Source organism: Sitophilus oryzae, unplaced genomic scaffold (assembly GCF_002938485.1).
Source record: "Sitophilus oryzae breed Bouriz unplaced genomic scaffold, Soryzae_2.0 scaffold_1234_pilon_pilon, whole genome shotgun sequence".
NCBI classification, from domain to species: Eukaryota; Metazoa; Arthropoda; class Insecta; order Coleoptera; family Curculionidae; genus Sitophilus; species Sitophilus oryzae.
In genome coordinates this window covers 401813-425259 of record NW_022145876.1, presented here as the reverse complement: position 1 = coordinate 425259, position 23447 = coordinate 401813, and the positions used below count along the sequence as shown (strand labels likewise).

The following is a 23447-nucleotide window of genomic DNA, read 5'->3' as shown; positions in this document are numbered from 1 at the left end:
CGACTGTATTTTATGGATGACCATCGTTATTATTCCATTCAACTAAATTTAGCAAATGAAGATTTTCAGATTATGAATATATCTGCGATAAAATTAATAAAATAAACACCTCAAAATTCTTTAAAAATGAAGCGTACGCATAGCACGAAACCAATTCATAGAGAAAATTTAATTAAAATTAAAATGTACATATTTAACTACCAAAATCAAAGAACAATTGATAGTAGAACTTCTTGATCATATTTTTGATATAAATACAACCATTTCTTCAAATTTTGGTATCCCTATTTTAATCCAAACACTTCCAGTTGATTATATTGGTTTATAATATTTCCTCCCTTACCTAAAAGTATACTGTTTGCTGCCTTACCTGAAATAAAAGAAAAATATAGGTTAGTAAAAAATCAGTAATAAAGAAGGAGGAAACTATAAGGAGGAAAAATTATGTCTTTTCTTGTTTTTTAGACTTAAAAAATTATCAAAATGTCTCAAAAACTATACGTCAGAGAGGGATCAAATTTACTATAATTACGCCTGACTCGACATAGATGCTCACTAACAACGGATTTTACTCAAATCCCATCCAAAACACAATTTTTTAATAATATTCATAAAATTTGAAAAAACTTTTTAATACCCATATAAAAATGCAAGACTATAACATTAAATCTTCAAAAAAAATTATAAGTATGAATTTTAAGGCAAGAAAAAAAAATTCGTTATTTGTAGAATAATGTATAATGAATTTTTTTCAGTTCATTTCGATTTTTAACAAGGGTAAATCATAAAAAATAAATTTTTAAATTATAAAATTTGGGAAAAATGTCAGAAGAGATAATTGCATCAAAGTTACGATAATATGAGACCCGGAATAATTTCCTCAGAAAATATTACCGGGAAGATATATATATATATATATATATATATAACTCTATATATATATATATATATATATATATATATATAACGTAATTAACACTTAACAATCCAACTGTACCATCCCTAGGGATCGGGTCTGAGGGTGAGTGTTATCAAGAGTTCGACAAGCGTTCGTATTCATCACCACTTTAACCACACAACCAACTGACACAACAATTTACAAGTTTAAAGGGCATTTTTTAAATTTTTTGAATAAATTATTATTAAGTATGCTGCATTAATTTCACAGAAACCTATTTTCAATATCACAATTTATTCCAAAATGTTAATTCACGCATTTGTATCATGCCGATCATCAAAAAACTATTAAAACTAAAAGAACTTCGGACTTCCATTATTTTTATTTATTTTGCTTACACTGTAAGCAAAAAATAAGTAAAAATAAATAAGTGTTGTAATTAAGTGTAAGCAAAATAAATAAAGACAATGGAAGACCGAAATTATTTTAGTTTCAGTACTAAATCACTGTCTACCACATTCAAAGTAACATCAACAAATTGAAATAGAAAAAATAAATTAGGAATGATCCTGGGTGTAATGGATATTCTCCTTCATTAGGTGATAAAATAATTAGAACTACCTAGTTATAAGTTTGCGATTTCTGCAAATTCGACTTTTCAAGTGGAAAAAATACGTCAAAATATGTTTCAATACCGTTTGATAGAGTATTCTCTTGGTATAAAAATAATTTTTAAGAATATTGAATTATATTTAATAAGTTTATAATTGACATAAACTTGTCTATAGTGCTAATAATAAATTACAACAATAATTATTAGGTAATCCTAAAGATAAAACACCACCACTGAAAAGGTCGGGTATTTATGAAATTTAATGTAAAGATTGTAATCAGAATATGGTGGACAAACTGGAAGATCAATATTAAGTAGATATAAAGAACATATAGCTCAGATATGGGGTTAGACCAGATAAATATTGCGTTACTGAGCATATTGTTGAAAAAGAACACATTGTATAGATATTAGGTAATAATTTAAAAAGAATTAAAGAGGTCTCTAATTACAAGCAATTATATGCATATGAGAGCGTCAAAATTAATTTTTTTAATTAAAATTAATTAAGATAGTGTGAACATAGACAATGGTCCAATTCTTTCCAGTTCTCTGTTCCTACTACTCTTTTTGGTTTTAACTGACTTGGGTAGTTCGGTGCCAACTGGGCGAGTATATAAACGCTCATTTTGAAGATATTAGTTTAGTTTTAGTCATCTACTGATGATGCTAATATGGTAAGAGAAACGTACGTGCAGTGTAAAAATAAAAGTGTTTTGGTGTATTGCGGTAAATTAGTGTTCTATTTTGCTATAAAAAATTACAAAAAATTACTCTGCCTTTCACTCAAATCAAAGCTGTTGGTTAAGATCACAAGAAACCAAAAATTTGAAGTTTCTCCTTCGACTTCCCAAAGTATCTGGTGTATTTTTAAAGGAAAATTTAAATAAGCGACCAAAAGAGGAAACCTCGACAGGGAAAATCCGTTTATTTTTCGATTCGATTCGACAAATCGCAAAGTTTTTCGAGGCAAAGCCCTTAAAGGAATTCGTAATTTGGAAATTTGTTCGCAAAGCTAAGAAAAGACTTGGATGTTGAAAATTAAGGACCTTCGCCTCAGATTGTTATCCCTGTTGTTCGAGCGTAAAGCTTTAGTTAGTGTATAATTGTATCTAGACTGTTTCGTGTTGACAAAAGAGATAATACAAAGAAAATGATATTTCTACTATAAAATAAAAAGAAAATATGCAAGTATAAAATTACGGACGGATTGAAAATAGAAATATTCTCTTGAATTCCAAGAGTATGGAAATATATACAGACATACATACAGCCGTTACTCGCTGACGAGTATTCGACACACATAAAGAAGATGGTCACGCAAGGCGTTTTCTTTCATGAGCTTTTCTGTGACTGAAAAGCCCGATACGTGATGTTATCTGCCTACCGCACTCCGGACATTCAAAAATCTCATTGCTTTGTTGCCTCTTTACTTTTTGGTTGCCGCTGTTAACTGAGTTTACAACCCTTCTCCATTGAGTTCTATTATGAGCTCCTTTTTCCCACTCATTCTGCATGTTAATTCCCTTTAAATTTTCGTGGAAAATGTCCTTGTACCTTTTCAGTTGTCCACCTGGCCTCATCTTACCGTCTACAAGCTCACCGTAAAGCAGAGATTTTGGCATGCGGTTTTCTTGCATTCTGCATACGTGACCAGCCCATCTTAAGCGGGATTTTGTGACCATGACTTCAATACTCTCGCAGTTAGCTTTGTCAAGGACCGATACGTTTGAGATATGATGGAACTACCGGACTCTTAAGAGTTGTCTAAGGTATCTCTGTTGCAACTTGTTTAATGCGTTCATGTGTCGAAGGTACGGCACCCAGGTTGTAAATATATGTATAATAAGCTTCAAACAAAATTCTTTATAACGTTCTACCGTTTTTTCATCTTTCTATAATTAATGTTAATTTTTGACAAGTTTTATGTCACTTTTAATAAATGACGTCTAAAGATTAACCTCGCCAAAGTTATCATAGATTGTCATTCCCCAGTCGTCTTTGACGCCGTTTTTTTTCGATCATACGATACTTTCTTCCATTCTTTCGTTGCATATTGGACATGTTTTAAATAAATTCTTCACAACATTGTTTTTTTAATACCAAAAAGAACTATTTTATTTCATAAAGATTATTTTTTCCATAGCAACTGTCAAAATTACCTTATATCTATCAAAAATAGTAGATAAAATAGTACTTTAACCGCAAGGGTAGATTAAATGATAATACTTTAAGAGCGAGGATAGGTTAAAACCTTTATTTCTTCTCGCACGTTTTTTAATTGCTTCAATTTTTGAAAATGTTTATATTCCTTTTCATAAGTTATTCGGGATTTAAATGGAAGTAGTTTGGATATGGCGTTTGTCGCCTCAGCCTGAATATCTGTTGGTAATTTACTTATTTCGTTTTGAGCTATTTCTGGCTCCAATTCAACCAGCAATCGACACGAAAGAAAATTAAAAAATATTGACTCAAAACTGACAACTAAAGAGGCAGTTTTATTTATTTGTCAAATTACATAGAAACCAACGACAACCCAGCACAATATTTTTTGTACTCGTAATAAATTCCTTTAAATAATAATTTCTGAATGCTTTTTAAAACGTAACTCGCTATGGAAATAAATATTGTTTTATACACGACGATAAAATTGCATTGTCGTCTCCCAAAATTAATTCACTCGCGAAATACTGTTGCGGACCCGTGTGGACTCGACCTAACCTAACTATACCGGATGCGTCTCAAAAGTGGCGCACCTCTATAACTTTTTTATTTTTTCAGCTAACAAAACGAGATTTGGTATGTTAGTATATGACATAAATTCGGATTGATTGACGTATTCAACTGTTTTTGGTTACTTTCTATTTCACCGGTAATAACTACAACTTTTGATTTTTAAATGGCACCCTCGGTATTTTTTCACTTTATTCGATAGAAAATGACACTCTGAACCGAATCACATAGCACATGTCAACTTTTGACATATTCGCTCAAAAACAAGTTGTATTTTAAATTTTAATCTAGAGTGCCATGACTGTGTTAAAAACACTAATTTTTTAGCAAGGAGCCTTGGAAAAATAGATTTGATTGTCTAATGTTTTAGTGTCTTGTCCTGGCCGGTTAAAAGATGCCCAAATCGTGTTTCTAATCATATCTCAATTTTTTCAAATAGAACGAGGGTGGCTCATTAACACATTTGGAAAAAGCATTTTTTTGCGAATAATTTGATACCACACACTTGGTATTTCGAGTCGAATTGTCATTATGAACCGCATGTTACAATTTCAAATAAACCTTATGCGAAAACGTCAAAGGTCATTCTATTTAGAGTGTCATTTTCTATCGAATAAAGTAAAAAAATACCGAGGGTGCCATTTAGAAACCAAAAGTTGTGGTCATTTCCGGTAAAACCGGAAGTGACCGAAAACAATTGAATATGTCAATCAATCCTAATTTATGTCATATACTAACATACCAAATCTCGTTGTTTTATCTGAAAAAATAAAAAAGTTATAGGGGTGAGTCACTTTTGAGACGCACCCGGTATATCCCGATAACCTTACTTAATATCGCATTAAAGAATAGACACCGTAATGATTCATTCGAACGTTCGAGAAGAATCGAGTTCCACTGGAATGGAGTAGTACATACGAGAACATTCGAAACCTTCTTTATGCACCTAATGATCTATGGATTATTGGAGAAATCTTTAGCTGTGGGTATAAAAGCCGGCGGCTGTGGCCTGAAGAGGACAGAAATAAATAGACGAGTACAGTTGACGCACTAAATTCAAAATAAATTCTTTCTAGATAAATAGTTATAAATCGTTTGTACATTGTTCTTTAAGTCTTTTATCGTTATTGTTTTTGTTAATTAGTGTTAAATAAATTGTGTTTAAATAAATTGTGACTTTCTATCCACACGGAACCGACAAAAAACGTAACAATACCATTTTATCGTCTTGTATAAAAAATAACTAATTTATATTTATGTCAAATAAATAATATTTATAAAATAACTCTGCTGCAAATTAACTTTTGAAAATAGATCATTAAAAGTATAAAATGCAATAATCCGAAATAATTAAAAAATATTATTACAAGTTTAGTACATTTAAAATTCCGTTTACCAGTTTCAGTTTTAAAGAAATCGAAATATTACAAAAGCAACTTGTTATTTTGATCAGTTCAGTAGGAAAACAACTTGTCACTTAGAAAATTAACGTCAAACAATAAAAAATCAATGGAAAATATCGCATACTAGAATGTGATGTGTTCAAACCTTTGAATAAGAATACGTGGATAGCATTATGCTCCTTCCTTAGTCTTCTTATTCAAAGATTCATACATGGTGAGCGGAAAAAGCACTCTAGGGTGGGGATCCTTGACAGTTCTGTTTGACGATTCATTTGACACATTTGAATTTGATTCCAAATTTTGTGGATTTGTCAGTCTTTACGGAGCTTATTTTATGTTATTTATTATTTATTCTACTACTGATAGTTGTATAAAGGTAGTAAATCTAGATGGAAATTGTGGCAGAACTTAAATTAACAGTGACACTATCGCGATTTATCGAAAAAGACTCTAAAATAGTTGGTTGTGTAGCGTGCGGTAGATCTCGGCAAAAATTGAGTGAAATAATGGAACAACTTTTCGCTAGTAAGTGACTATATAATATACATACATGTAGTAAACCGATCATTTATGAAATTCACTTAAATTAACTAAATTATATATTTTTCTTGCATTTTAGCTTTTATTTACTACTTGTCAAAGATCAGATGTCAAAGAATTTTGATACGTTAATTTGACTTACCTGCTTCAGTAGCGTATCGGATGTTTGTGTTAATAAATACTTATTATAACTTATCTATTTTTATTAGAATTATATATTTTTATAACAATTTTAATAACTACCAACATTTATTCACAACGTAAAATAAAATAACAAATTATTGAGTCTACCACACGTCTACCCTACATCATAGTTTTACACTTTTTAAATAAAATTAGAACGGCACTGATAAACCGGAATTTAAGTCGGCCATATTTGAGGCCCATCGCGGTGTACCTAAGATTTTTGATATGCTCCTTCCTTAGTCTTCTTATTCAAAGGTTCAAACAAATAAAATAATATAAAGTTTTAATCTACGACAATGTCATTATGACACATTTAACATTGTCATTTGGATGTCATTATGGCTTTCATAATAGCACGCAAATTGTGCTATTATGAATGAGTGCTATTATGAATTCATAATAACACGCAAATTTTAAAATAAGAAACAAGCAAAAAAAGGTACCTAAATACGTTTATTTATTGTAAACATTAATTATAATATCAGTACAATTGGTTAAATTAATTCCAGACGATGACAGGTGAGTTGAATTTTTAGAAAGTAAATTTATTTCCTGAGTGCTTGAACTTGTTGAAAACCCCTCATTGCCAGAAATGTTACCCAAAATATTACATGACACTTTTTTCTTATTTTCTTTGGAATTTTCTATATAGGTTTCTGCCACTGTGTTAGAGCGCCAACCACCATGTCTTTTAACAGTTAATAAATCCACTCCTGAATCTGAAAGAAACGAGGCAGACGATCTACGGAAACAATGTCCAGTGTATTGTTGTGGATTTGGAAGACTTAGGAACAATGCTATTTTATACGGCATTTTCCCTAAAGTATTAATGACAACGGGTTACTTAATACATTTTCCATTTCTGTACCCCACAAAAAATCGAGTATGCTCTGTGTTGCTTGGCCGCATAGCTATATATCTTCGTACCATTTCCACCATATTTATTCCTTCAACATTCCCTTTCGTTATAAAAAAATCTCGTGATATCTTTGTTTTCGTAAATGGAATAATGACATGAATGCATTGTCCTTCATCTTTAATATTTTGCAGCTGCAGATTTGTCAACTCGATACGCCGGCAGGCTCCCGCAAGTCCCACCATCAATGAAACTATTGTCAGGAAATAAGTTTTATCATCAGCTTCCAACAAAAAACGAGTTATGTGTTCTTTTCTTAAAATTCTCAATTTTTTTGACCGAAATCCTTCCAATTTTCTTTTTAGAAATGCAATTAAATGGACGCACTTACTAATATCTGTATTTTTCTTCACTGATATAACTGAACGTAGCATGGAATAATATACCCAAAGTGATGAAGTCTTCCTATGTTTTGAAAGATGTTCAAAATATGCCAGGAGAACCTTTTCGTTACTGCTATTCTTGATTCCTTTCCCTTTACACCAATCTTCAAGTTTTACATAGGCTTGCTCGTAAGTTTGTCTTGAATTTTCGGGAAGTAGGGAATCGACAACGTTTTGCGCAATGCCTTCAATATCCGAAGGGACACTTTCAGAATTAGAATCACCCATATTAGTATTACCTTTTGCTTTTTGCTAAAACTGAACTTTAACACAAAATTGAACATCAATAATTGAGTTGTCAAAGTCAAAATGGAAACAATCAACAAGCACGATTACCACGGCGTCGACTAACATGGGCACCTAATAATTTTGAATTTTAATTTTTATGAGGATATCTCTAATATTTTAAATTAAATCAAATCTCTTTGGATCGTCCCTCGTGTCGCGTCGTAGATTAAATTTTGAATGATACACGTTCGATACGAACTTTTTAATGAAACTTGTGTAACTAAGCCACTCGGCTAATGCCTCTTAGCTTAACTTTACACGCGTTTCATTATGATGTTCGACATTTTATCTCTTTGATTTTATTAACTGACTGTTCTTTTATGTAATTAAAAAGGCTTGAAAAATATAATATATGACTGTCGAAACATTGTCAATGAAAATAAAATTATTAACAAAATCTAGTAACATCTTTGAGACCTCAAAGACCTAAAGCCAAGAACAAAAAGAAAAAATATATGGCCAAAGAAACTAAACCAAAAAAGAATACTTATTTATCCAGTATATTTTTAATAGCCAAATTTTATACTCAAATTGAAGTAAATTTCGGTATATTCGGTACGATATAAGAACAGAATCTTAAAATTTACATTTTCCTCGAGGGAATCGTTGATTCAACAAAACCGAGCTTCCGATGGGGCTAAAAATTTTAATTAAATTACAACAAACACCCGAAAAAGCTTTCTCCGCAGTTTGGGTAACATGACCCTTACGAAAGTTTCCAATGAAGATCCTTATCTGATAAAATATTATTTTCCTTAAACTTGTTTGTTTTCCAGGAATAACAATATATATTACCGAGGTGTCATACTTTTGTGAACTTTAAAATAATATCTACGACAGGTTTTGTACTAATGAATTAGAACTTCTTAAATAAATTTATATAGGTACCTTCCAAAAATCGGACAATGCAACCAAAAATCCAAAATGAAATAAATTTACCAATATTAAATGTACTATTATTATTAAATAACCTTTTATCTAAAAAAATCCTTTATGGGTATTTCGCCACTGCACTGCAAGAAAAATCTAAATTTTTTTACAGTACAGTTATTTATATATATATATATATATATATATATATATATATATATATATATATATATATATATATATACAGTACAGTTATTTATATATATATATATATATATATATATATATATATATATATATATATATATATATATATATATATCTTACAAAATAAAATAGTTATTTTTTTGTAAACACTTCTGGCGTTAAACCTAAACGGACGCTGCTTGTCAGAAGTTGTGTTTACAGTAATAAAAATTTGCTTAACAAAGAAAAAAATGCTTAACGTTTCGGAAAGTTTTCTCTTTCCGTCGTCGGAAGCAAAAAAAAATATAAAGAATCAACAAAAAAACAATTTAAAATATTTAAATTGAACTATTCGAGAACACTTTACTTTTTAAAACAGATACGTCTACAAGAAATCGTTGACGTTCTGTTAAAATGACATTATATGTTAAACTTCAAAATTAACAATTACTACCTGATAACAATTACTTAATAAGGTAAAACCAAAAAGCCCAAACTTTCTGTATGATTATTTTTAAATTTTACGTACGTTATGTTTATTTATGTTATGTTCTTTAAAATCAAAGAAGCGATTGCCATACATTACTAACATCTACAGATGCATGAGCAATCTATTTATTTTTATTAGATTGAATTAAAAAAGCCTCTTTTATTTTTCTTTTTTCCGCTGAATTGCTAATCCACAGGGTTGTTCACCACATACGAGAAAGAACGTTAATTTAAGAACGTTAAACGAAGTTCAATTTAAATATTTTAAATTGTTTTTTTCTTGATCCTTTATATTTTTTTTTGCTTTCGACGACGAAAAGAGAAAACTTTCCGAAACGTTAAGCATTTTTTTCTTTGTTAGGCAAATTTTTATTACTGTAAACACAACTTCTGACAAGCAGCGTCCGTTTAGGTTTAACGCAGAAGTGTTTACAAAAAATAACTATTTTATTTTGTAGATTTGTCTTGCAGTGCAGTGGTGAAATACACATAAAGGATTTTTTTGGATAGATGAATCCGCCACATAGGTATAGACATTTTTTAAATAACCTTTTGTTTTAATATTACTAACGGACCCAGCGAAACTCGTACCCTTTTAACAGTGAACTGAAGTGAGAATTTTTAGATCTTTTTGATCTTGTACGGGTGTCGCTGAATGATCTGGAATGATGGAGACCAATCGATTTGAAAATTGTTGTCATTTGTTCTATATAATTTTGTTAACATTTCGTTTCAAGTATTTTCTCTTGCAATAGACTTGAATATGCTATCTTCTCACTATACTACACACTCGTACTAGTAGATTAGGAATTCAGTCTAAAAAACTACTTGAAAGCGTCACGAACCTTAGAAATCAATTCGATCAATTGAAAAATAAAGTTGATAACCTTGCAACAGAATGAAACATTACAGCACGATTTAGTAGTAAAAAAGAGATAAAACGATCAACATTTTTTCGAATTAATGTATTTTACAAAAATTTGGATATAATTCAACAGATTTTCTGGTTTATAGGAAGTGGAAAGTTACTTTAAAACTTTAGAGAAATCTGTACTTTCCAACTATTTCGATGCAGAATTGCAATAGAAAGCAAATATGCTTCAGATCCTCCGCATTAAGAACAAATATCTTGAAGATATATCAGAAAAATTTCCAAAATAATGTTTGTATTTAATAATATTTGTTTCACCTATTTTATGTTAAAAATATAGCAATTGCTTTTCTTTTAGAAAAAATAAATATTACAATAATATAAAATGTTTCTATTTTTATTAGAATATTAAAAAAAAATTATTGCGGAGGTAAGGGACCCAAAAAAAATTTGAACACGGGCTCGCGAGTTCCTCGCTACGTCACTGTTAATCACTGCGACCTTAAAGATTTACACGATACAAAATTTGATTGTCTCCATATTAATAAAAGCAAATTATATCCTTGTAAAATTGACACGAATCACAACAAATACCTCATTGGCCCCAGACTTCCGTCAACTAATCTAAAATCGCATCGGCCCAGTCGCTAACGAACGTGGCCATAAACAAGATACCGGGCAACCGAAACTCGTCTTCTCCCCCACCTAGGACAACCCTACAGCGTTACATTGCACGTCGTCAGTCGCCCATAACTGGCCCATAATTGAAACTAAGTAACTCGAAAGTTTGCGGCTGCCGAAGGGCGATAGCGGCTGCTGGACGAGACGATGACCGATCCCACGTAATTAGGTCCTGTCTCGTTTTCCACCCGGCCCCTGGAGGAAACTGGGGTGGTGGGGGGTGCCGTCGTGACCGCAATTGTAGCCACGATGTGGATCTGGGAGAGAACTGTGCGGTCTGGGAGCACGTGATACGCTACTGATGATTCTGACGGTGAAATTCCGAAAAGGATTTTTTTTTTCGTAGGACAAACAAAAACTGCACAATTAAATTTAAAAAAACCGTCTACTAAAATAATAGAATATAGAACATAAATCGACAATAAAAACAAAACTTGTATTAGACTTTTTTAAAGAGGCGTTAAAGGTGTAGAATTTCGTTTTTTCGAATTAGGAATACTTATTTAAAAGTTATTAGCAAAAATCTACCTTCAAATTAGTAATATTTGTAATACGGCCCAGCGAAAACTACAATTAAAATACCAGCAAAAATTTGATTGTGTCATTGTCAAATTCGATGTCACATCTTGTTTACAAAAATTTGAAGATAAGAAACAGAGTAATTTTGTATAAAATAATTATAAATTTCGCAACTCCTCAAAAAGTTACGATCATTAAACGACATTTTGCTAGAGAGGGCTATAACGAATAAGTCAACATTTAAAGTATAAACCGGAGATTTGAAACTAAAGGCACTCAGGTATTAAGCACATGAAAGTGTGAAGATAAAAATAATCGAACAGGAAAAAAATATCACTGACTTGAATATTCTTCATGTTGAAGAAAAGAAAAAACATCCCGTTTATTGGGGATACAGTAGGAAAAAAACACAGGATCTTTCGCCGAACAACTTCTTCCTGTGGAGCACACTCAAAAACCATCTTTATAGGCATATTAAATACAGAAATTTAGATGGACTGAAAACGACACCTCTGTGGAATGCTTGTAACAGTCTTTTTTTTCTAGAGAGCTACTACTAACGCCTAACAGTCGGTCTTTTTGTTCTCGGGCGCCACCCCCAAAGTTTAAAGTGTTTGAGAGACCACCTCAGCCAATACGGGTAGCTTTTCTACAGTGGAGAATCCAGGGAAATGGGGTAAAAGCCAGTTAAAGTCGAATATATTCCATAACGAGGTTTATTTAAATAAATTAATTATGAATCCAATCTCTTCAAATAAATAAAATATGAAGAAAATACTAAATGAAATATCGCAAAATCTAACAGAGAGAAATTAAATCAGTTAATTACAATAGCAAATAATTAAGTAATTAATTAATAAATTAAATTAATTATGAATCCAATCTCTTCAAATAAATAAAATATGAAGAAAATACTAAAACATGAAATATCAAAATCTAACACAGAGAAATTAAATCAGTTAATTACAATAGCAAATAATTAAGTTCATATGATTTAAATTCAATATCTTCAAATAAATAAAATAGAAAAATACTAGCAATACATATTCACATGCATCTTTAAATAAATCAGATATATAGGAAATATTATTATTATGGTAAAATAAAAGAGGAACCTTAATTAACTCCTCCTCCGTAAAGGAATTTTATACCATAAAAATAAAATAAAAAAACTCTACTGTGCTGAAACTAAAATTTGTGATTACTAGAACTCTGATGGCGTATCTGGCGGTTACAAAAAAAAAAGAAAGAATGTGATTACCTCTTTTTTTTAAGTAAATCGGCGTCGGATCAAAACGAAACGCTCTGGTTTTCTGAATCGCCTACAGCAGCCCGGAATCCAGGCACACTAATTATTCACGGTCAGGTATAAAGAAAACTTAAGAAAATCGGCGTCGGATCAAAACGAAACGGTCTGGTTGTCTATTCACGGTCAGGTATAAAAAAACTTAAACGCTCGGTTTTTAACTATCTATACTCATAAATCAGAAATACGGTTTAGACTTATTTTAAATCAAATCTCTGCGACCACGATTTATACTTATTTAAAATCAAAAACGGAGACACGGTACTTTTACTTTAAAACTCAAGAATTCGGTTTTTACAGCAGCGTTTTACAAACGACTCACGAGGTTTACTTAGAAAAGTTCTGCGGTACTTAGTCTCAACAGGAAGCGCCCCGTTTTCGCGCTCTCGTCGCTTAAATAATCTTTCCCGTCGGAAACCACGAAACACGTTCGGTTACCATCGTCCTACCTCCCATCAAGATTCCTTACAGTAAAAAAAACGTTTTTACCCGTCGATCCTACAAAAAACCATTTGCTGTTTGTACCAAAAAAAAACTTCAACGTCTCCATGCAAATCGACGAAATATTTAACACAATTTTATCAGCAAATAATTTTTAGTATTAAAAATATTTTTCAGTTTTAGACTATCATAACAGTTCTAAAAATAAAAATAAACCATACTAACATTTTATTAATTAGTATAGTTTAATAAAGTTCCTTGTGTTACAAATATTTCGATTACCCATTGAATTGTTGTGGATGTATGTGGTATGAGCGAGGCCTGCGAGTGATCGAGTTATGAACAGCAAACAAGTCATACATCTCGAATACTATTCTCAGTTCAACTAATTCATTTGTAGATGATTATTCCAATTCAGAAATCTAAATTGGAAAAAATTAACCACCTTTTTCAAACCACAGAAATTCTTGTAAACAGAAAAAGTGACATCGAATTTGACAATAACAAAATCACATTTTTGCTGGTATTTTAATTGTATCTTTCTCTGGTCCGTTTTATAAATTTTATTAATTTCGAGGTAGATTTTTGCAAATAACTTTTATATGCCTATTCCAAATAGAACGAAATTCTAGACGACGCACAGTGGGGTATTTGACACCGATAGTTGATCGATTTTTTTTATGTAGACCTTATATAAATTATTGCTATTTTCAATTAAACAGGAAATAATATGAACAAAATAAAGGATAATTAGTCGATTCTAAAAAAAAAGAAAGAAAAATCACTGTTCCGGTGTTTCCAATGCCACTAATGCCAGTAGTAATATCGCAACTAATACTACTAATGCTACGAATGATCCGCGACCAATGTCCATACCACTAAAGCCGCTACTATGCTAAATTGTGCTATACTGCTAATGGCACTATGCGGTCGCTTTGTACACAACAATGCCATCGCGGTTTACACCTCGCATTAGTATTAGCAAATAGAGGAAACCAAGAATATTTTTCTCATTTTATCACCAAAGTCGCAGTATTTTATTTTACTGTATGAAAGCCCAATGTTTACTAAGTAAAACGTATATAGACAATATGCTGAATTCTTCGAAATGCGCAACTAAATCTGTAAGTATAATAAAAATGTCACAAGTTTAATCAAATTTTATGAACGCCTAACTTTTAGTTTGGTTTGGTTTGGCGCCATCGCGGTTTACACCTCGCATTAGTATTAGCAAATAGAGGAAACCAAGAATGTTTTTCTCATTTTATCAGCAAAGTCGCAAAAAATCGCAGTATTTTATTTTACTGTATGAAAGCCCAATGTTTACTAAGTAAAACGTATATAGACAATATGCTGAATTCTTCGAAATGCGCAACTAAATCTCTAAGTATAATAAAAATGTCACAAAATTAATCAAATTTTATGAACGCCTAACTTTTAGTTGCAAAAAAATCCTTAGCATTAGAATTAGAATTTAGAATGAGTGGGAGGGGGGTTAATCACTTCGACCTTACAGATCCATTGTGTCCCCCTTTCTTGAATCATAACTCATCATACAGTCCCAGGGTTTTGACAAAAGCCAGTATCTGGGACGGTTTTATAGAGGGTAGTTCTCCATTTCCAATATCAGTCGTACCAAAGTTCATGGCACGAATGGTTGTCGTCTCGGCGCACTCAGTGATGAGGTGTACTGGTGTTTCACCATCTTCCCCACAGAATCTGCATTCGCCGTTTCTTCTTAGTTTCAATCTACTGAGGTGTTCATTGAGGAGACAGTGTCCTGTTAAAAACCCCGTGACAATCCGAAGATTGTTCTTACTCAGACCCAGGAAGATCTGTGATTTTTCTTGATCATAAGCCCTCAGAAACTTCTTTGAGTGTCTTAGACCATTGCAAGATTTCCATTCCAGGTTGCGGATGGAATCTTCCAAGTTCTTGAGTTCCGCCTTGAGTTGGTTACCACTTGGAAAGCAGAACGGTTCTGGTCCAGTTAGTGGAGTGTTCGCTCCTTTCCTAGCTAGATTATTTGCTTATCCTTAGCATAGAGAATATCAAAATAAATAATATGTTTTTGTAGAATACATACCTGCAGCTTGCTGAGCCATTTTCAATCAAAACAATAATATAAACGTAAAAGGAGCACAAGAACAACAACAATTTATAATTTTAAACATAAAATTTGGCCATTTACCTTTTATTTGTGAGAAGTAACAACTTTGACGTTTCATTGAAACAAATGAATGCAACTAAACACACCCATAGCAACGCCATTCATGGCAGACATGATTTAACTTATCATTTACCTTTTTTTGGGAAATCTTAAACACATTTGCTTTTTTTGAATTTCGATCACCTTTTTCATGCTAATACTCCACTGTGCAACGGTACAACTTTAACGCCTCTTAAGTCGGATTACTTTTTTCCAAAAGCATGAAAAAAAGTTTCTTACATTATCAGTAAAAAAAGAGTCAGGCGTGGGGTCCCACTATTAGAATTACATGTTATTTTATTGCCAGTCGCTGTCAGTCAGTGACAATCTTACGGCAGTCGCCTATAATAATTACATGACAGTCATAGGCAGTTTTCACTCATAGGCAGTCAGTCACTAGCAGTCGCTTGGCGGTAAAGTGATATTTTGGCAGTACATGTACATCTTTTACCCAAGTGAAACACTCCTCGGAGTCAAATATATACCAACGCACAGCTGTTATCTTTAACTTAGAGAGTTATGCAGAGAATATGTCAATAGAGCCGACAAAATCAAAGATTTTCCTTGATTTAAGTAGGAATAATCTTCGGATTATCACGGGATTTTTAACAGAACACTCTCCTCGACTGGATCTCCTCGACTGGATCTCCTCAATGAACACCTCAGTCCATTGAAGCTAAGAAACAACGGCGAATGTAGATTCTGTGGGGAAAATGTGGAAAAATTTGGTACGACTGATATCGGAGATGGAGAACTAACCTCAGATACTGGTTTTTGTCAAAGCCCTGGGACTGTATGATGAGTTATAACTAAAAAAAATTGGAACACAATAGACCTGTAAGGTGATTAACTCCCCTTCCTTTTCATTTTCTACATACTAACTTGACGGTAGCTTTATCCTCGTAAAACAAATTTGCCAGTTTCAATTACACTTTATACTTTTTAGTTTACAATCATTCACAATGTCTAAAAAACACAATTAAAATTAATAGAATATCCTAGCTTGCTTATATAACAGCTTGCGGTAGTCAGTTGTATCCATAGAGAAAGCCTAATATTTAGCTTATAAAACAATCAACTTTTGAGCTCTAACCAAAATTTCTCTTGACTGATGATAATCAAAGACCCAAATTACATTCTTTTGAAGTATAATTTAGTGGAAAAGTCAAAAGTTTGTTAACTTTTTCTACTAATTGAAAATGACTACCACTAATCCTGACGTTTTGAAATAAGAGGAACAAATTTCTACGCTAATTGAAACCACTAATTTATTAGTGGAACCACTAATTGCGAAGGTCTGAATGAAGCTTTAGGCCCTCAAAATTTAAATTCCGATTTTTTACAAACCTCGATCGAAGTGATCCTGTTTGTATCGCTATATTTTCCTCTCTGCTTCCATCCCTCATTCCGAGACCAATTCCAGGTAGAAAAAAGGAAAATCCCACCTCGGCAACCGATAAATATCGCCGGGGGCGAGAAAATCTCGTTGGCCCCGAAACAAATGCCATCCCGTCGGCCTTGTTACTTTTCCTAATGCTTTTTAAAGCTCCCAAATATACGATTACGAGCCGCGAAGTTCAACCGGCAGTCGGCCATTTTACGGAAGCCATTAATATCGTAAAAAGATCAATAGGCCGGATAACGAAACGGTACAGTGACCTACTGCTTGTAACCTGTAGACTGTTCCATTCCTTTATTTTCTTTTTTGTTTCTTTTTCGTGTCGGTCTACTTTTTTCCAAAAGCATAAAAAAAGTTTGTTACATTTGTAAAAGACTAGAGAGTCAGGCGTAGGGTGTCTCACTATTGGAATTACATATATTTTATTGGCAGTCGCTGCCAGTCATTGGCAGTCTTACGGCAGTCGCTTATAATAATAACATGGATGTCAAAGGCAGTGTTCTTTGCAGTCATTAGCAGTCGCTTGATGGTAAAATGGTATTTTGGCAGTACATATACATTTTTTACCCAAGTGAGACACACCAGTTACAACACACAGCTGTTATCTTATCTTTAAATTGAATGTAAGAGTTATGCAAAAAATACGTCAATAGCTGCATCACTCCCTTAGGAGACTAAAGGTAGTATCAGACACAGCTACTTTTGTTGCGCAATTTTTTGCAGCCGCTGCAAAAGTTGCATACAGTGTTCATACACCAGCAGAAAGTAACCCAAAACGCGCAGTTTTTATGTAGCAGCTGCCTAAAAATGTTGCAGGTCGACACTACATGCTTTTCATATGTTCACACCAAAGCGCTACTTTTGCAACATATAGGGAAATTAAAATAACTTGCGTTGTACATCATAATACGACCACCAGCAAACTCCATAAGACGACGCATGGTGTTATGGATGACGTGCAAAGGAAATTGTTCCATATTTCCCTATATTTTGGTAGCCGCAGTCTTGGAGGAGCAACATTCAACAGTACACCACCCACAGCTAAAGGTATCGTGTGTGTACCTTTTGGGAGACGGTTGCGTTTTTTTTTAAATGGAAATGTAAACCTTAAGTAAATATACTTAATAAACATTTACTTACCATTGAATCTGTAGTTGTGTTTTTGTCATTGTGATAAAACATGAATTGCAACATGTCGTAAAATTCCCATTTTGTTTTGTAGGTTTCGTCTCCTGTTTCGTCTGCTCCGCAACCAGATTTGAAACTTTTCATTTTTGATCGTTCTTTCGAATATTGTGCACGCAACGTGTGAATTTTCTTTTTTATGTCTTCATCGGACATATGTAATTCAGAAGAAATTTCCGAAATAGCGGCTCGTGTTTTCGTTTGGTTCTGATAGAATGGACTTTTTACGTTCCATAAACACTCCCTTGCTTCTACCGCTTCTATTAAACATTTTACTTGTTCTCTGTTCCAAATCGCTTGTTTCGACTTAGACGGCATCGCAATTTGTCGGTTAATTCTTTACTAAATACATACATATAATAAAAAAAATAATAAATATAATATACATAAAAGTTTCAACTGATTAGTAATATCTTGCTGCACTGGCAACACACGGCTATTTCTTAAACTGCGCGCAACAAAAAAGTAGCCTACGCAACCAAGCTGCGGTCGCAACGTTGCAGGTTGCCAAGATCAAGTTGCGCAGTTTTTTAATGTGCTGCGCAACAAAAGTAGCTATGTCTGATACTACCTTAAGTCAAGTAAGTGTCAGTTTTGACATAATATGTAATATGTTATTAGAGAAGGACATTCTTATTTGAGATCGATAGTTATGATTATTGCTAATAAAAGCTAATAAAGCTAATACCATACAGAAAAATGGATTAAACAAAATAACTACATTAAAGTATTTCCATTATTTTTAGTTTATAGATGTTTTCAAAACCATCACAGCACTCTTTATCCATATTTCGTTTTCTTTAGATCACCAACAGATCGAACGAGTGCATTTCCCGAAGAAAATCGTACACGAAGCGAGAACGTTTATCGTAGAAGAGGCGCGTTCTCCAATTTACGACGACTGCACAAAAGAGACACCGAGGACAAAAAGAAGCGGGGGGCGGGACGCAGTAAATTTCGTCCGTTCTAGCGGACAAGACGACGACAAAAATGGTCGCTTTAATACTTCATACGTAAGACGATAGAGGCTTTTGTTGTCACGAACGAGTCGGCACAATCCCAGAGAAAATAGAGCAAATGAGATTGCCGGCGAATGCTCGGTGTTTGTACTTGAAATGTGTAAAGCAAATGCGTCTGTTTTAATAACATACGTTCAGTAGGTTTTAGATGTGTTTTAATGTTTAGGATGACTTTATGTCGCTGTTATTATTTTTTATTTCAAAAGTACGTTAATTATTACTTATTTACTTATACTGGTTTAGTTTTTTTCGAAGCCAATTGCAATAGGTTGTAACTATACATTTCATCGGCATCACTTGAACAAAGGAATTAAAGGTCCCAGTACTTCCAATAGAGTTCGAAAATACTATACCATATTTGTTATTTTTTGTCTCTATGTAAGTTAAAGGAACTCTCGCCAATATATACAAAGAAGCCAAAGCAACGGTAATAACATATATAAAATAACCCCTGAGTTCCCAACTGGCAAAAGAGTACGACAGGGAGATGCGATATCCCAAAAGCAAAGTTTACAACAACATTAAAAAAAATCTTCCGTCAACTGGACTGGACCAACAAAGGAATTAAAATACACGGAGAATATCCTAACCATCGAAGATTCGCTGATGACATAGTCCTAATTGCAAATAGTCCTGAAGAACTACAAGCACAAATTAATGAACTAAATACAGCCAGCAATAAAGTGGGTCTCAAAATGAATTTAGCAAAAACTAAAGTACTGTAATGTAAAAGAATAGAGTGGATACGACAAAGACCCAGATAATATATCTCATCCACAGAGTCAAATCCCTCAAATGGCAATGGGCGACACCTAGCAAGAAGAACGGACAACAGATGGAAATTACAGCATGGGACCCACTATGAATTAAGATACCTCGAAGAAAACCGAACCTGGGATGGGACTATGATATTAGGAAATTAGCAGAGATAATATGGGCCCGCATAGTCAACAATAGACAACAATGGACCCAACTACAAAGAGAGTATATGATGGATGCTACACCATAATTGGAAATGGTTGAATAAGCTGAAAGTGATGATGATTAAACCCATCAATAAGTTTAATTTTTTAATACAATGTTCTAATTTGGTGCCAGTGAAATCAGTAATGTATTTTTTTTTTCATTTTGTATTGTTATCAATCATCATTATCATTATTCAGTCACATGGATACACTGCATGACATAGGATTTCGTTAATGTCAATAATTACGTTACAATTCCTTTCTGTCTTGATCGACACCAATTGTACGTAGTTGTATCCAATTGGCTTTAATCCTTTTGTTGCCATTTATTTTGGCTAACACCACTGCACATTGTCGTCGGTAGATATGCCAATGCGACAATGATTAGAATAGTCATTGACGGAAACAGTACTGGGAGAATTGTCAGCTTACGGGCTTGGTACACCCCTCAAAAAGAAAATTCCAACTCCTAGTGCATGACATACCAAAAATGTACAACTTTGGGGAACACCTCACTGTAGTATTGAGCAATAAAAAGAATTGGAAGAGAGAAACGTTTGCTCAAAAAGGTAAAAGACCATACCATAACGTGGTATACTGATGATTCCAAACCCAAAGCAGGGACAGGGATAGAAGTTTTAGGCCATAAACTAAATACTCCGAAACAATGGGCAACTACTCCAACATTCTTCAGCAGAAATCTACGCTAGCACTAGTACTCAAGCGATTAACTCAGTAACCATCAGTTCGAAGTCCTGAGGCCAAACATATGATGAGTTATAACACGTTCAAGCTCAAGAAAGGGAAACACACAATAGATCTGTAAGCTCGCGGTGATTTACCCCCTTCCCATACATGCTACATTCTTCTACATCTATTAGTTTACATTACCAAAATTATATCTCCCCTCTGTATAATATTACAGCCCTACATCGATTTGCATCTCTCCTCTCTTCCCTTCACCCACCCTATCATCGTCCGTAAATCATTCCCATCACCTCACACCCTTAACTACATCGGCTAACCACCGAATGATGTTTGACATAATACCACACACGTATTACCTTCACCCCTCTCCCTCCGCGCCCATCTAGTGACAATTACCAGCTTGACAGAGCTACCGTCAGACGTCTCTGGCGTCGGATAGGCATCGATAATCACGCACGGCATCGCTCGGCATAACTTCATTAATTGCGGTATTGTGTCGGCACCTTCGAAATACAGTCAAAGATAGAACAAATAACTATAATTGGGCTGGGTGAGTCTTCTACGTTGTTTTTGAAAAAATCTCTCTCATGGCATATGAAAAGAGAACCATTTTATATTATTAATATATATTTTTCTAAAAGGAAAGCAATTGCCATATTTCTAACATAAAACATAAAATAGGTAAAAAAATCATCATTTAATACAAACATTATTTTGGAAATTTTTCTGATATTTCTTCTAAATATTTGTTCTGACTACGGAGGTTCTAAAGCATCTTTGCTTCCTATTGCAATTCTGCATCAAAATAGTTTTAAAGTACAAAGAGAATCCTCTAAAATTTTAATTTTACTTTCGACTTCCTATAAACCAGAAAATCTGTTGAAATAACTTATATCCAAATTTTTGTAAAATACATTAATTCGAAAAAATCTTCGTTTGTTTCGAGAACATTTTGATTATTTTTTTATCAAAATAGAGTTCTCATCGTTTTATCTATCTTTTACTACTAAATCTTGCTGTAATGTTTCACTAAGTTGCAGGATTATCAGCTTTATTTTTCAATCGAAAGAATTGACTTCTAAGGTTCGTGACGTGTTCAAGTAGTTTTCAGACCTTTGGGAGAGATTTAAAATAGTACTTTATAAAAATATTAAAAAATATTATTTTGTACATTTCTAATGTTGTTTTAATAAATTTTTCTGTTTTCTAATTGAATGTTAATATGATGTTCAACACTTTCTATACATCGACGTACAGTAGTACAAATATAGGAAGAGACTTGGGGATAGCACCGGACGCGTGTTATTTTATATTTCTCACGTCTCTAGCTACGAGGCTGGGCTGAGAAATAATCGGCCTCGGCAAGAGCTGGCGGCGCTAGGAACAAATGCAATTGTTTTTAGTAAAAACTATCTTTCAAGTAACTTCTGTCAAATTTTCAGTGAGCTGCGTCACTTAGTTTGTACTTGACAGTGATTGAAGGCGAACAGATTTTGCATTTTTACAAAAATGAATAAAATCGAATATCGCGCAGTGATTAGACTCTTGTTTTTAAAAAAAAACGAACTATGAGATCAAAATCGAACTGGATGATGTGTATGGGGTCTCTGCACCTTGATATCAACAATAAAATATTGGACTACCGAATTTAAACGCGGTCGTACGATAATTTTTGATGATGAGCTTCCAGGACGTCCAAGAGAGGTCACCACACCAGAAGTGGTCGATCAAATCCATGGTATGGTAATTGACGATCGACGGGTAAGAGTGTGCGAGATTGCTGAGGCTGTGGGCATCTCACGTGAACGAGTGGAGAATATATTGCACGAATATTTGGGAATGAGAAAGCTCTCTGCCAGATGGGTGCCGCATTTGCTCAATGCCGACAACAAGCAAAACCGTGTGACAACTTCAAAGGAGTGTTTGACAATGTTTAACCACAAAGAAGGACTTTTTGCGCCGTTTTGTAACCGTGGATGAAACTTGGATCCATCACAATACGCCAGAGACGAAGGAACAGTGAAAGCAGTGGGTTTCTCAGGGCGAATCAAAGCCAAAGAAAGCCAAGGTGGGCCTGTCTGCCAACAAGGTCATGGCCAGAGTTTTTTGGGATGCGCACGGTATTATTTATAATCTATTACCTTGAAAAGGGCAAAACGATCACCGGCGAATATTACTCAAAGCTGTTGGACCGATTCGACGCTGATTTGAAGCAAAAACGACCGCATTTAGCGAAGAAGAAAGTGCTCTTCCACCAGGACAATGCACAGGCGCGCGGCGGCGCATAAATGTGCAGCCGCAATGGCAAAACTGTATGAATTGCATTACGAATTGGTTCCTTATCCACCATATTCCCCAGATTTGGTTCATAAGGGCATCGAAAAATTGTAAATGTATAGAGCTTAACGGGGACTACGTTGAAAAATAAATTGAGTGTTGTCGAAAAAAGTTGTGTTTTCTTACCTAGGCCGATTATTTTTCAGCCCAGCCTCGTATACTTGTTAAGTTGTACCTAGTTTTTAAAGCTAACAGAGCAACTTGTCTATATAACCAATGCGTACGGTTTAATCTTTTTAATATTCTTTATCTAGATCTAGGTTTTGAACGTCTCTTTTCAAGTAACTTCCATGTACTCGTAC

At 33.6% G+C, this 23447-nt stretch overlaps 1 long non-coding RNA gene across 1 annotated transcript in view; it reads right to left on the bottom strand.

The window, feature by feature from the left end:
* Positions 1 to 237: 237 nt before the first annotated feature.
* LOC115874174 overlaps positions 238 to 23447 on the bottom strand; it is a 126896-nt gene continuing 103686 nt past the window's right edge. The window contains exon 3 of the long non-coding RNA XR_004048784.1: positions 238 to 370. This is a non-coding gene — a long non-coding RNA (uncharacterized LOC115874174). The remainder of the gene's footprint in view (positions 371 to 23447) is intronic.